The following is a 13,507-nucleotide window of genomic DNA, read 5'->3' on the forward strand; positions in this document are numbered from 1 at the left end:
ACTCAACACTGTTCTGGGCCACACTGCAGTCTTGGCTCTCCCTTTTAAAGATTATTTTAACCCAATTTTAACGGACGCGTGGGATGCCTTTTGCTCACTTATTTTGTTTTGTAGTTCACGGGTGCTGTGTAGGTTTGTATTCCCCACTTTTTTCTGTTTTGTTGTGGTAGGTCTCATACCACTCCTTAGTTTTTAATCATTTGTATTTTAAAAATAATATTTTGACATCACTTCTGTCCTGTGGGTATTTGAACCACGTGCCTTTAATCTTATTTTGTTATTTCATACTCCTGGGTTGTAAGTCCCCAGGTGGCGTTGTTTGCTCGTTTTTGTTTAAAACATCACATTGCTACACCTGCTCACAGCTGCAGGCAGTACGTCACAGGCTGTCTCACAGTTAGCAGAGGGCGATCACATGACTGAACTCTTGCGGGATGTAGTGCGGACGCATGCTAACAGTTATCAGCTTAATGTCCACAAAGTGGCTCGTAGTAGTGATGTGCCCAGGGTTACACCGACTAAACAAACACAGCCAGCCCTCCTCCTTTGCTCTTACCGCTTTCCAGTGTCCTGTCCGCACGTAGGATTTCAAAGCCGTCCAATTCCACGACGGCGTTCGGCGTTAGCTCTGTTAGCCACGACTCCGTGAACACCAGCAAGCTAGCCTCCCGGACAATCCTCTCGTGCCGGATTAGCGCTGTTAGCTCGTCCATTTTATTGGGGAGGGATTTAACATTCCCCATAATAACGGATGGGAGGACGGGGTGGTAACGTCTCCTCTTTGCCTGGCGTTTTGCCCCCGCGCGACATCCCCGTCTCTTCCTCCTCAGCTTGCGGGGGATATCTGGTCTCGCTCCGGGAGTCGTCGCGGGGTTAGCACGTAGTGGCAAACGTGATCGCTAAATCAGCCCGGCCATTCACAGAGGGGAATTTTATCAAAGTTTGTATGCTTAAAGTTTGCAACGCAGTTTGCCCGGATAAAATGCAACTATTTTTAAACGTGAGCCTTCACAGAAATACAGTTGCTGAGCGTGTAGACCAGCTGTCCATCAATCTAAAAGAGCAACTTGTGAAAAAGGGAAAATATTTCATCGCCTATTCCCTGGCTGTGGATGAAAGCACCGACATTTCTGACATTGCCTAGTTGTCAATTTTCATCTGCGGAGCGGACTCCAGCCTGAGCATGACAGAAGAGTTTTTGGCGTTACGTCCTATGTATGGCACAACTACAGGACATGATCTGTATGAAGAGGTGTCAAGATGCATAAATAAACTTGTGGGTTTAACAACAGACGGAGCACCTTCAATGTGTGGACACAGGAGTGGACTGGTGGCGAGAATACGGGAGAAGATTCTGGAGGAAAACTCTACAGGTGAACTGACAGCTTATCATTGCATCATACACCAGGAGTCGTTGTGTGGTAAAGCCTTGAAATGGAACATGTAATTAAATCACCGCCAGTTCAAAGTATTTCTGAGCAAGTTAGAAAGAGAGCATGGTGAGTTGCCTTATCACACTGAGGTGCGATGGCTAAGCCAGGGAAAAGTGCTGCAAAGATGTTTCGAGCTGCGCGAGGAGATCTGTATGTTTTTAGAAAGCAAAGAGAAAGACACGACACAACTCCGAGATCATGCGGTTTTGTGTGAAATGGCTTTTCTTTGTGATATCACGAGTCATCTGAATGCATTGAACCTGCAGCTGCAAGGTGGATGTTTTGTCATCTCTGATACGTACAGTACAGTGAAGGCGTTTTAAACCAAAGTAACTCTGTGGGAGGCACATATGTGGAAAGAAAACGTGAGCCACTTTCCTACCTGTCAGACCATGAAAGAGAAGCTCTCTACCAGTGTGTTCCCGAGCACACAGTTTGCTGATTAAGTTAATGTACTGGCCGCGGACTTTCCGCGATTTACTGACTCTGAAGCACGAAAAGGCAAGTTTGAAGTGCTCAGCAATCCATTTTCAGTTGATGTGGAAAGCTCACTCCCAAACCTCCAAATGGAGTTGATTGAGCTCCAATGCAATGACGCACTGAAGGCAAAATATGCGGCAGTGGGTCCTCCGGAGTTGTCCCGTTTCATTCCCGACACAATGCCCCAGCTGCGCATTCAAGCTGCTCAAACACTGTCTCTGTTTGGCAGCACATACCTGTGTGAACAACTGTTTTCTTTAATGAAGCTGAACAAAACCTCACACAGAAGTCGATTTACAGCTGAACACCATCACTCAATCCTGAGGGTATCCTCACCTCAGAGCCTTGCCCCCGAACTTTGATGAACTTGTACAAAAGATGAGACACCACCAAGAATCTTCCTCAGCCTCAAACAAGTGAACATTAAAGTAAAGTTAAATATTTGTTTTCATTGCACATGTGACTTCTTAAAAGAAAGTGTTGTTTTTCTCTTATTAGTGGATTTTTCCACTTTATTTTGTTCAGGCAGAGTTAAAATCTCAGTTAAGGTTGAAAAGTCTAAGTTAAATATTTCTTTGAAGGTGTTGTTTTTCTCTTAATAGTGGATGTTTGCACTTTATTTTATTTTGTTTCAATCCAATTGTTTTAAAAATATTTCAGTTGAGTATTATATATGTTAGGTTTTCAGTACGTTCAATTAGGTTCACTCCACTATGTGTGATAATTTTATTTTTTTCAATGAACATTCGATCAGTTAGGCCCCCGGCTTCTTGGCAATTTTTTTAATTTGGCCCCCTGTCTATTTGACTTTGACACCCCTGGTTAAGAGTGTAAATTCCTCCTTCCAGCATTTCCATGTCTTCGCTAGGTCGCCGGAGTCCAATAACAACATTGACGGAGGTTTCAGCCCTTCCATTGCAATGTCCGCTATCCGTTTAGTACACCTGCTCCGCCGCCATTCCGTTCAATCAGCTCGTGGGCAGCACGTACATACGGCGGTTGTCATTCCTTTCAGAGTCCCAACTACCGTCTAGACCGCTGCCTCCATGTTTCGTTCTGTTCTGTCTTATGAGTATACATAATGGACGGTTAGAGCTCTTTTCATTTGCTCACTCTCACTGATTCTTTATTTCAACAGCATGTCTCTCATACACTATACTTCCGCCCGCCTTGTGCGGTGTGCAACCACTCAATAGTCCCGCTGGGAACACATAACTCTCAACTAACTATCCCATTGTTACACTTTCCTTGGGCTCGTTTATTGTACAATTTATAAATGTGTTAATTCTCACTCTTATCTGATTTTAGGTTAAACTATTTTGTTTGTTTATACATATTAATCATCAATCTATTACATTGAAGTGTAGATTCAATAACAACTCAACTGGACCAAATTAAAATGCATTCGGAGACAGGAAGATTTTTCTGGGGTGTAGTCCTGACTTGACTTGTACAATGGTAACTCATTATAAAGGCGCCCATGCAATGACAACAAGTACAAACAAAGAGATTGCTGCCGTCACATTGACATAATGGGTTTTAGAGTCATAAATAGCGGGACAAGTGGTCCAACGGATCAGTTAGAGGGCCAACAAAGGAAACTTTGCTTAAGGGGGCCTTCCCCAAAAGACCAGGCCCTGTCTACGTGTGTAGCAAGGTATTTTGTAAACGGGAGTCATTTTTCTGTGGTTTCCACTCGTGAGATTTTTTTTTTTCATTAAAAACGTATGTGACAATAGACTTGTTTTCGCCATTCTACGTGAAGACATTTTTTTATGGTCGCTGATAGTGTAGTGGCAACATGGGATCCGTTCTCACTCTGTGACGGTATCTATGTCTGCCCTGTGACTGGCTGTAGACCTGTACAGGGTGTGGTGCAGTGAGTGAACGATTCGTGTTGTCACTCCCCGTTCACGAATGATTCGGTGGGTGAACAATTCGTGTCGTCACTTCCCGTTCACGAAGGACTCGGTGAGTGACCGATTCGAGCGTTACTTCTCGTTCCCCAACGGGTCAGTGAGTGAACGAGCTGTACTGCCAATCTCGTTCAAACATTACGGCGACGATGTTTTTGATATAGCAATGAAAATCCAAACACAATGATAATAAGAGGAACATCTTTGTGGGGAATTTTCTTTTTTTGTGTGGGGGAATTACTCCGTCTGTGCCCTGCGAGGGTTGGGGTACTGGTGAACGATTCTTTTAAACGAATCCTTTTGATGAACTGATTCAAGTGATTCAGTTCACTTAAAAGAACTGTTAAGCCCATCACTAGTCTGGATGATGTCATGACATTTTTGTATGAATCGTGCAGGTCTGTTTTGCACTCATTTCGGAAGTGAGAGAGAGAGGGAGTGAGCGAGAGAATGAGAGGAAGTGAGAGAGAGCAAAAGCGAATGCAAAAGAGAGGGAGAGAGCGAGAGAGAGACAGAGAGATTCTGGGTCTGGACTCATTTAACACCAACAATATTATATTGTGTAGTGATTAGTTCATATTTATATCAATCTTGTTTAAATGTGTTCCTAATTAAATTGCGTTTTTTGCGAGTGCTTGAAAAAAATGGTGAGGAATGTATATGTAACCTGGGTGATTTGTAATATACAAATGTTTAGTTTCCCTCTTGCTGCTTTTTCTTTTTTTTTTGGGACACAATAATCAAGTGGTTTTGTTTACGACACCGTTAGGGACGGATTGCGCGATGTGGACGGGGGTCCTTAGGAGGCTGCACGCTTGCTAATGACGTCACGCTTGAACACTCATTTTTCAAATATATTTCTTTGCCTCTGTGTTTGTTTTTACCCTCGGCTGTTCTATCTACATATTCTGATTTGCTAAATACAAAAATAAAACAAAATAACCGCATGTCCGCCACGTTGACGCTCCCACGTCACTTTTGCCAATGCCCCAAGAAGCCGCTGCCGCACAGCAGTGGAACGATAAAGTTTCTCATGCCAAACTTGCAACAGTGCAGTGGTTCACTCAGGCTACAAGATTATATGAATATAATGTCGGTACATAATGTGAAATATTTCTTAATAAAACATTACCAAATTTTCCCAGCGACACTTAAGCAGTCTGATTCCCAAAGTAACGTAGCATTGACGTGACGTTTTCGACAGGCACGCAGAGGACACCAAAAGGAAAAAAAAAGGATGATCCTCACGAAAGTAGCAGTAAATGTACTTTATTATTTTTAATTGTTATTATTTAGTAACTCAGAACATACAAATGTAACAAACAAGGGTGACAAACATGGAGTCAAAGAAATATAGTACATAAAGATATGATAATGCGTGACGTCATCAGCAGACGCGAAGGCTACCGAAGGACCCGTCCACATCTAGCAACCCGCCCCTATCTAAAACCGACACCGACACCAGCGAACGCTTAAGTCAATCTGTTGCAGGTGTTCTGAAATTCCTTCCTTCCCATCGAGACGTCCTACCAATGCCTAGTGCGCATGCGCACCCATGCGCACAACCCCGATAGTGTTTTCGTGGGAAGTTTAGAGCTTTTTGTCCTACCTGTCGTTTTTTCGATCAAAAGTGGGGAGTACTTAATATTTTTATTTTCATTGAGACTTATTTGAATGTTTCATTGCCTCAAAATGCACTGACGTGTGTTTCTGATGGACACATTACTCACGCAGTATGTATGCCATACTCATTTGCTATGGGCAGTAAAAGTTGTTTGTAAACATATGCATATACGTATGTAAATGAAACTGTCAGGACGTCCTACTTACTTACCTGCTTGCGTCCATGTGTATTTTACCAAGGTTTTTTTTTTTTAAGTGCTACCTATATGCATGAAACAAAAAAATCTGAAAGCGCACGGTGGTACTTTGTTGACAAATTAGCCTCAGGTAGGAAGTTTGACATTGGTAGGACGTTTTGACAGATTAGGATGTCAAATCAGCCTTTGGTCGCACGATTCGGACATTTTGGCAGAACACCGGGGTACGTGACTTTTAATTCCTTGAAAAGTATTATCTTATCTGTCCGATTTCAGACTATCCTTTGGCGTTCGGGGAACACTCCTCAGGAACTTCTATGACTCGGTGGTTTCATCAGTCATCTTCTATGGAGTGGTCTCCTGGGCAGGAGGCATCGGGACAAAAAGAGACTGGACAAACTAGTGAGGAGGGCCAGCTCTGTTCTGGGCTGCTCCCTGGACTCTGTGGACTCAGTGGGGGGCAGGAGGATGACGGCAAAGCTGTCATCAATGCTGGACAACCCAGCCCACCCACTCAATGACACTCTGAGAACACTCCACAGCTCCTTCAGTGATAGACTGTTACACCCTCGCTGTACCAAAGAGAGATTTCGCCGCTCATTCCTGCCGACTGCTGTCAGACTTTTTAACAAGAACATTGGGTCAGGCCTACAAACGGGAGGGCATTAGTGCAATTGTGCAGTCCTAGGATGCAATATACACTACTACTGTACTTTCATCCAATGGTGTACTTAAATATTGACCAATGATGTATTTTGTTTACCATTACAGCATTCTTATTACAGTACTTCTATCACTGCAGTATTTCTACCATTGCAGGACGTTCACTATTACAGTACTTTTATCATTGCAGTATTTCCCATCATTGCGGTACTTTTACTATTACAGTACCTTTATCATTGCAGTATTTTTCTATCGTTGCAGTACTTTTACTATTACAGTACTTTTACCATTGCAGTATATTCTATCATTGCAGTACTTTTTACCATTACAGTACTTTTATCATTGCAGTATTTTCTATCATTGCAGTACTTTTCTATCATTTCAGTACTCTTACCATTACAGTACTTTTATCATTGCAATATTTTTATCATTGCAGTATTTTCATTCAGTAGTTTTTATCATTACAGCGTTTCCCCCTCTGTATAATGGACAGGCATTAGATATGTTTATACTGTGAATATTTGCATGCTTTTTATGAATGTCTGCTGCTAATGTTATACATTAACGGCTACATTACGCCGCCGACTCTGTGTGATCTATATCTTTGCTGCTGTTACACCTCAAATTTCCCCATTGTGGGACTAATAAAGCACATATTTATCTTTATCTTTATTCTCATAGGCTGTCAACTGTCAAGACCGCTTCCCAGCCGAGGCTGGAAAGCGGTGGAAGGTGGATCCTTAATCGCAGACTCAGGAGGAATTGATTGACAGGATGTTTATTGGGAAGCCGTCAAGCAATACACAATAATCACTATGAAGCAGTATCTATAAATTTAGTAACCGCAAGGGTTCTATGAGTACAGCCGCCGGAGAGGCGAAACACAAAACGCTGGGAGACCGAGTCACTCCAGGAAAAAATAAGGAATCAACAGAAAACGCTTGCAACGCAAGAAACCGAAAAACAATGCTTACCACGAAAGGGTGAAGACAAAATCCAATTGAGAACGGTAAACTTAAAGCGAGCCGAAAAGTAGCTGGTGAAATTCAAAAACATGAAAACGCAAACAACAGAACAAGAGCAAATCGCGAGCAGAACAATCTGTGAACGAGAGCATGAGCAATAGCATGAGCAACGTGGAACAATAGTCCGACGCGGGTATGTCCGCGTCGGCTGCTTAAGTAGTCCAATGATTAATGTCTTAATGACATTCAGCTGTGGCGATCGGGAGCGCGTCTCGCTCGTGGCCGCTTCCCGGAGCGGAGCCGCCGGGCCACGCCCACTTGCTGGAGACGCCGCAGACGGATCGTGACAGTCAACAAATAGGTGCTTCAACCACAGAATAGAGTCATATAATTCATTACCCAAGATACTAAAGAGGTAAACAAGAGGGAAATGGTGAGTACGTAAATCATTTGTTTGTTTACGCGTGCTAATAGTAGCCGCTAATTTCTTATCTGGTTGAATGGGGGACCTATAGAGACCTACCTATGGAGAGCTAGCACCTATAATGTCGTCCTGAGGTAGTTTTGTTTGTTTATACTTATATGATGTTATTTTGGTATTCCTTTTCTTAAAATAGTTTTGAGTTGATGACGGTTAGTATTTATGCTGTTGTTTTATTTCATTTGAATGAGAAGTTGACACCATTGTACAGAACACATTTTGCATCGATTTATGAAGTACTGATTGAAATGATTGAGGAATATATTTCAGATTTTTTAACATTTTATGTACGTACAGATGTAATTTAAATAATGTAACTATTATTAATTGGCCCTGTTTCACGCAGGCCGGGTTCCAATTCTTATCTACCTCGATGGGAATTGACAGTGAACAACCATAGACTTAAAGATGAAGAACTTCAACAACTACAATAATCCTGCGGTGTGGTAGGAGGCTATGCAGCCAACTTTTCCTTCAACATTATCCACTCATCTACTTCCACGAACATCAATTATATTGACATATATGGACTATACGACTGCGTAGGACTCTCAATCCGGGATCATGAATATTTTAATTCATTGTGTAAACACTGTAAATATTGTAGATATTTTTCTTTTCTTTAATTAATAAACTTGCATTTTGCCATCACAAATTCTGTGTCTATACTTTTTCCTTACTTCCTCCCTGAGCTGAACTTCAGATATATGAGCCTAGCCCAAGGGTTGATATATAGATATGAGCATATTATATTTCTTTCCTTTTGCTAATTAATATAACATTAGTATATTAATTACTTAAGTGATAAGTATTAAATATAGCGTTTAGCTTTTAATTGATCCTGATTGATTTATTATTTATTAGCTGCAGTGCACTTGTTGTATCTATCCAACAACTTCTGTAAGGTGTTCTGGATGTCTTCCGTTGTGAACGTGTCCACGACCCTCGTCACAGCCACTTTCATCTCCTCAATTGGTCTCAAAAACTGATTCTGAGAATTTTCCTTGAGCTTGGTGCACATCTAAAAGTCACAAGGAACAAAATCTGGACTGTAGGGAGTGTGAGGATCTGTCTTGATGTCCATCTTGATCAAATAAGTGGAAACGCGGATGGACATGAGGACTGGTGCATTCTATTCTCCTGGTGAAAATGTCATTGAAGAGCTGCCTTGGGACAATCTTCACGCAATTCTTCTGCATGTTCAATGCATCATTATAATTCTGCGCACAGTTCCCACGGACTTCAATCTGTACACTTTTTGTCTCTCTTGACACTCGACAGTCATCCATGAGTAAGAATTTTCCCCGTGAGCGCTGGTCTTCTGATTCCCTCCCACTCCCACACCTAATTTTCTCTCACACTCTCTGCCGCCCTTGAACCTTTCCTGACAATGAAACATAGTCTGTATATGCAAGTTAATCAATAAGCAGTCTGAAGCAGTTCATAAATCAGCATAATGTTTTTTCCCCGCTTAATGCAAAGTCTTGCATTGCATCTGAGCATTCACACAAACTCTCTTGACCACGATGAGCAAAATAAGACAGCACACGAAGGCCATATTATCAAGTTACACAATGTAGATATGTTCCAAAAACATTCAAACTAACAAAAAAAATCAAAATAGAAATCATTGAATGGAGATTTGTGAGACCAAAAAAAAAATCTGCCCTAGTTCGTAACTCTTTTAATTTTTTATTTTAGCATACGGGCCATTTTAAGCAGAATAAATTCTGTCTCAATATAATCTGTGCCAAAATGACATTATCCACTCATAGACCATTGAAATCATGTATAATTATCTAATAAAACACAAAAAAATTCTGGTCACCTGCCCTCTGAAACGCGAGTAAGAGCCTCGTTTAAACTATGCCCATGTTTGGGCTTACTGAATAAAGCAGTCCGTGTCATCCGCAGCAGATGAAGGAATGAGTGTGGAAATGCGTGGTACCCGCCAGCGTCACCATGTGGGCTAAGAGGATGAGAGCAGTGCGCAAATGCACTAGGCCTTAGCACCTCTAGTAGCATTGTGCGTAGGAGTGAAGGAGCTCTGAGTGGTACACTGGGTAATGCACCGGTGGAGGTGAAGCTTCACATTACACTACATTACAGTGTACACAAAACACAAAAAAAATTAAAGGGGGAAAAAAATCACTGATATGAAATACAAAAATAAAATGGGGTTCATGTATTTATATAAAGATAAAGATGTCCTTTAATAGTCCCACAATGGGGACATTTGCAGCGTTACAGCAACAAAGATATAGATCACACAGAGGCGGCGGCGTAATGTAGCCGTTAATGTATAACATTAGCAGCAGACATTCATAAAAAGCATGCAAATATACACAGTATATACACAAATCCCCCTGTATATACACACTTACATCCCACAACATCTTTAAGTGTAAGGAAACAATCCTAATGCCTGTCCATGGTACAGAGGGGAAATAAAAAAAAACGCTGCAATGATAAAAAAAAATACTGAATGATTGAAAATACTGCAATGATAAAAATACTGCAATGATAAAAGTACTGTTATGGTAAGAGTACTGAAATGATAGAAAAATACTGCAGTGATAGAAAATACTGCAATGAGAAAAGTACTGTAATAGTAGAAGTACTGCAATGATAGAAAATACTGCAATTATAAAAGTACTGTAGTGGTAAAAATACTGCAATGATAAAAAAATACTGCAATGATAGAAAATACTGCAGTGATAAAAATACTGTAATGGTAAACGAAAAACAGCATTGGTCAATATTTAAGCACAGCATTGGATAAAGCACAGTAGTAGTGTGTATTGCATTCTAGGACTGCACAATTGCACTAATGCCCGCCTGTTTGTTGGCCTGACCTAATGTTCTTGTTAAAAAAGTCTGACAGCAGCCGGCAGGAAGGAGCGGCGAAATCTCTCTTTGGTACAGCGAGGGTGTAACAGTCTATCACTGAAGGAGCTGTGGAGTGTTCTAAGAGTATCATTGAGTTGCTGGCTTGTCCAGCATTGATGACAGTTTTGCCGTCATTCTCCTGCCCCCCACTGAGTCCACAGAGTCCAGGACCGAGCTGGCCCTCCTCACTAGTTTGTCCAGGAGACCCACTCCATAGAAAATGACAGGTGAAACCATAGAGTCATAGAAGTTCCTGAGGAGTGTCCCCCGAACGGCAAAGGACCTCAGCCTCCTGAGTAGGAAGAGTCTGCTCTGACCCTTCCGATAGAGAGCGTCTGTGTTGTCGCTCCAGTCCAGTTTATTGTTCAGATGAAAAACCAGGTACTTGTAAGTTGAGACCCTCTCAACGTCTGTTCCCTGGATATTCACTGGTGCAGATGGAGAGTGCTGACGCTTGTAGAAATCCACCACCAGCTCTTTGGATTTCCCAGCGTTGATTTGGAGCCGGTTCTGCTGACATTAGTCCACAAAACCCTGAGTAACCCCTCTGTATTCCCGATCGTCTCCGTCAGTGATGAGGCCGACAATCACAGAGTCGTCAGAGAACTTCTGCAGATGACAGGTGGAGGAATTGTATTTGTCGTCTGAGGTGTAGAGGCTGAACAGGAAGGGAGCCAGAACAGTTCCCTGCGGCGCTCCCTGCTGCAGAGAAGCACGTCAGACACACAGTCCAGTTTTCTCACGTACTGTGGCCGGTTTGTGAGGTAGTCGTGGATCCATGTGATGAGGTGGTGGACCACTCCCGCCTGCTCCAGCTTGTCTCCCAATACGGTGGGCTGGATGGTGTTGAAAGCACTGGAGAAATCAAAGAACATGATCCTCAATGTGCTCCCCGCCTTCTCCAGGTGGGAGAGTCAAGTGTGGAGCAGGTAGATGATGTCATCATCCACACTGATGCCAGGCTGGTATGCGAACTGGAGTGGGTCCATCGAAGAGCTCACCAGGGGGCGCAGATGGACGAGGACCAGTCTCTCCAGTGTCTTCATCAGATGAGACATCAGCGCCACCAGTCTTAAGTTGTTGAGCTCCTTCGGATGGGGGGGTCTTTGGTACCGGAACCAGGCAGGATGTTTTCCACAGCTGGGGAACTCTGCCAAGCTTCAGGCTCAGGTTGAACATGTGCTGGACGATTCCACACAGCTGGTCTGTGCAGGATTTGAGGAGCTGGGAGCCAATCCCATCTGGAACCGCTGCCTTCCTCACCTTCATCTTCCTCAGCTGGTTCTTCACCTGAGATGTTGTGAGGAACAAGGCTGAGCAGGAGGAAGTGGTGATTGTCTGATGTGGCTGGGAACTGGAGCCTGTGGAGAGAGAGAGGGGAGAGAAGAGAGGAGAGAGAGGGGGAGAGAGGGTCTCGTTCGCAGAGGCAGGAGGGGTTGGTGGAGGCTGCAGCAGGGGAGCCTGAGCGGGGGCAGGCATTTGATCAAACCTATTGAAAAATAGGTTCAACTCATTTGCCACTGAAAGCCCCCCCCCTTCTGGGTCTTACCTGGTTGTTCGTTACCTGAGATGGTCTTCAGGCCCCTCCAGACATCCCTGGCATTGTTCAGCTGCAGTTGTTCCTCCTTCCGCATCCTGTTGGACTTTTCCCCCTCTCTGATCCTCCTTCTCAGCTGACGTTGCACTCTCTTCAGCTCGTCCTTGTCGCCTGACACGAAAGCCCTCTTTTTCTCCTTCAGGGGAGCTTTAATGTCCGGTGTGATCCAGGGTTTGTTGTTGGAGAAACATCTTACTGTCCTGGTGGGAATGGTGTTCTCCGTGCAGAAATGAATATAGTCTGTAATTGTGTCTGTTAGACCATTAATGTCCTCCCCGTTGGCTTTGCTGAATACCTCCCACACAGTTGTGTTGAAACAGTCCTTTAAGGCCTCCTCGGCTTCTCCGGACCATCTCTGAACTGTGCGTGTCACAGCTGACTGCCTGCGGACCAGAGGTTTGTACACAGGCAGAGAGCAACCAAATTGTGGTCAGCTTTGCCCAGCAGGGGGAGGGGCAGTGATGTGTACGCCTCCTTGGTGTAGGCATAGAAAAGGTCCAATATTTTATTGTCTCTGGTGTGGCAGGTTACATATTGTGTGAATGAAGACAGAGAGGAGGAAGGAGAAACATGATTTTAGTCACCAGAGATAAGGAACAAGGCATTTGGGTGCTGTGTTTGTAGCCTGCTCACAGCTGCAGCCAGTACGTTACAGGCTGTCTCACTGTTAGCATAGGGTGGCACGTACGCCGCCATCGCGATCACATGACTGAACTCTTGCGGTAAATAGTATGGACGAATGCTAACAGCTATCAGCTCAATGTCCCGACTGCAAAGTTGATCCTTAACAGTGATGTGCCCTGGGTTACACACTCTATCATTAACAAACGCAGCCAACCTCCTCCTTACTTCTTACCGCTCTCCAGTGTGCTGTCCGCACGTAGGATTTGGAAGCCGTCCAATTCCACGACGGCGTCCGGCGTTAGCTTGGTTTGCCACGACTCCGTGAACATCAGCAAGCTAGCCCAAGGAGTGCTAACAGCTGCTCTCTTGTGTACACGATTGATCCGTAGCTCAAAGTTTCGTCTCCGAACACGATCGCGCAAAAAACAGCCCCCAACAGCAGTAAAACCACCGCAAGTTGGATTGCTATTAGCAAAGTCGCTAATGACAGAGGCGACCACCTGCTTTTCGTCAGAGTCCAACATTCGCTACGCTGCTCAATGAGATATGGTCTTTAAGTGTGCTGTAAGTCTTGGCCTTTGAAAACAGGCTATTACAATTCAAAACAATGACTTTTAACATTGTCACAAATATCTGTTT

This window comes from Idiotropiscis lumnitzeri, chromosome 5, assembly GCF_059441095.1.
Source record: "Idiotropiscis lumnitzeri isolate Australia: NSW breed Sydney's pygmy pipehorse chromosome 5, RoL_Ilum_1.0, whole genome shotgun sequence".
Classification (NCBI taxonomy): domain Eukaryota; kingdom Metazoa; phylum Chordata; class Actinopteri; order Syngnathiformes; family Syngnathidae; genus Idiotropiscis; species Idiotropiscis lumnitzeri.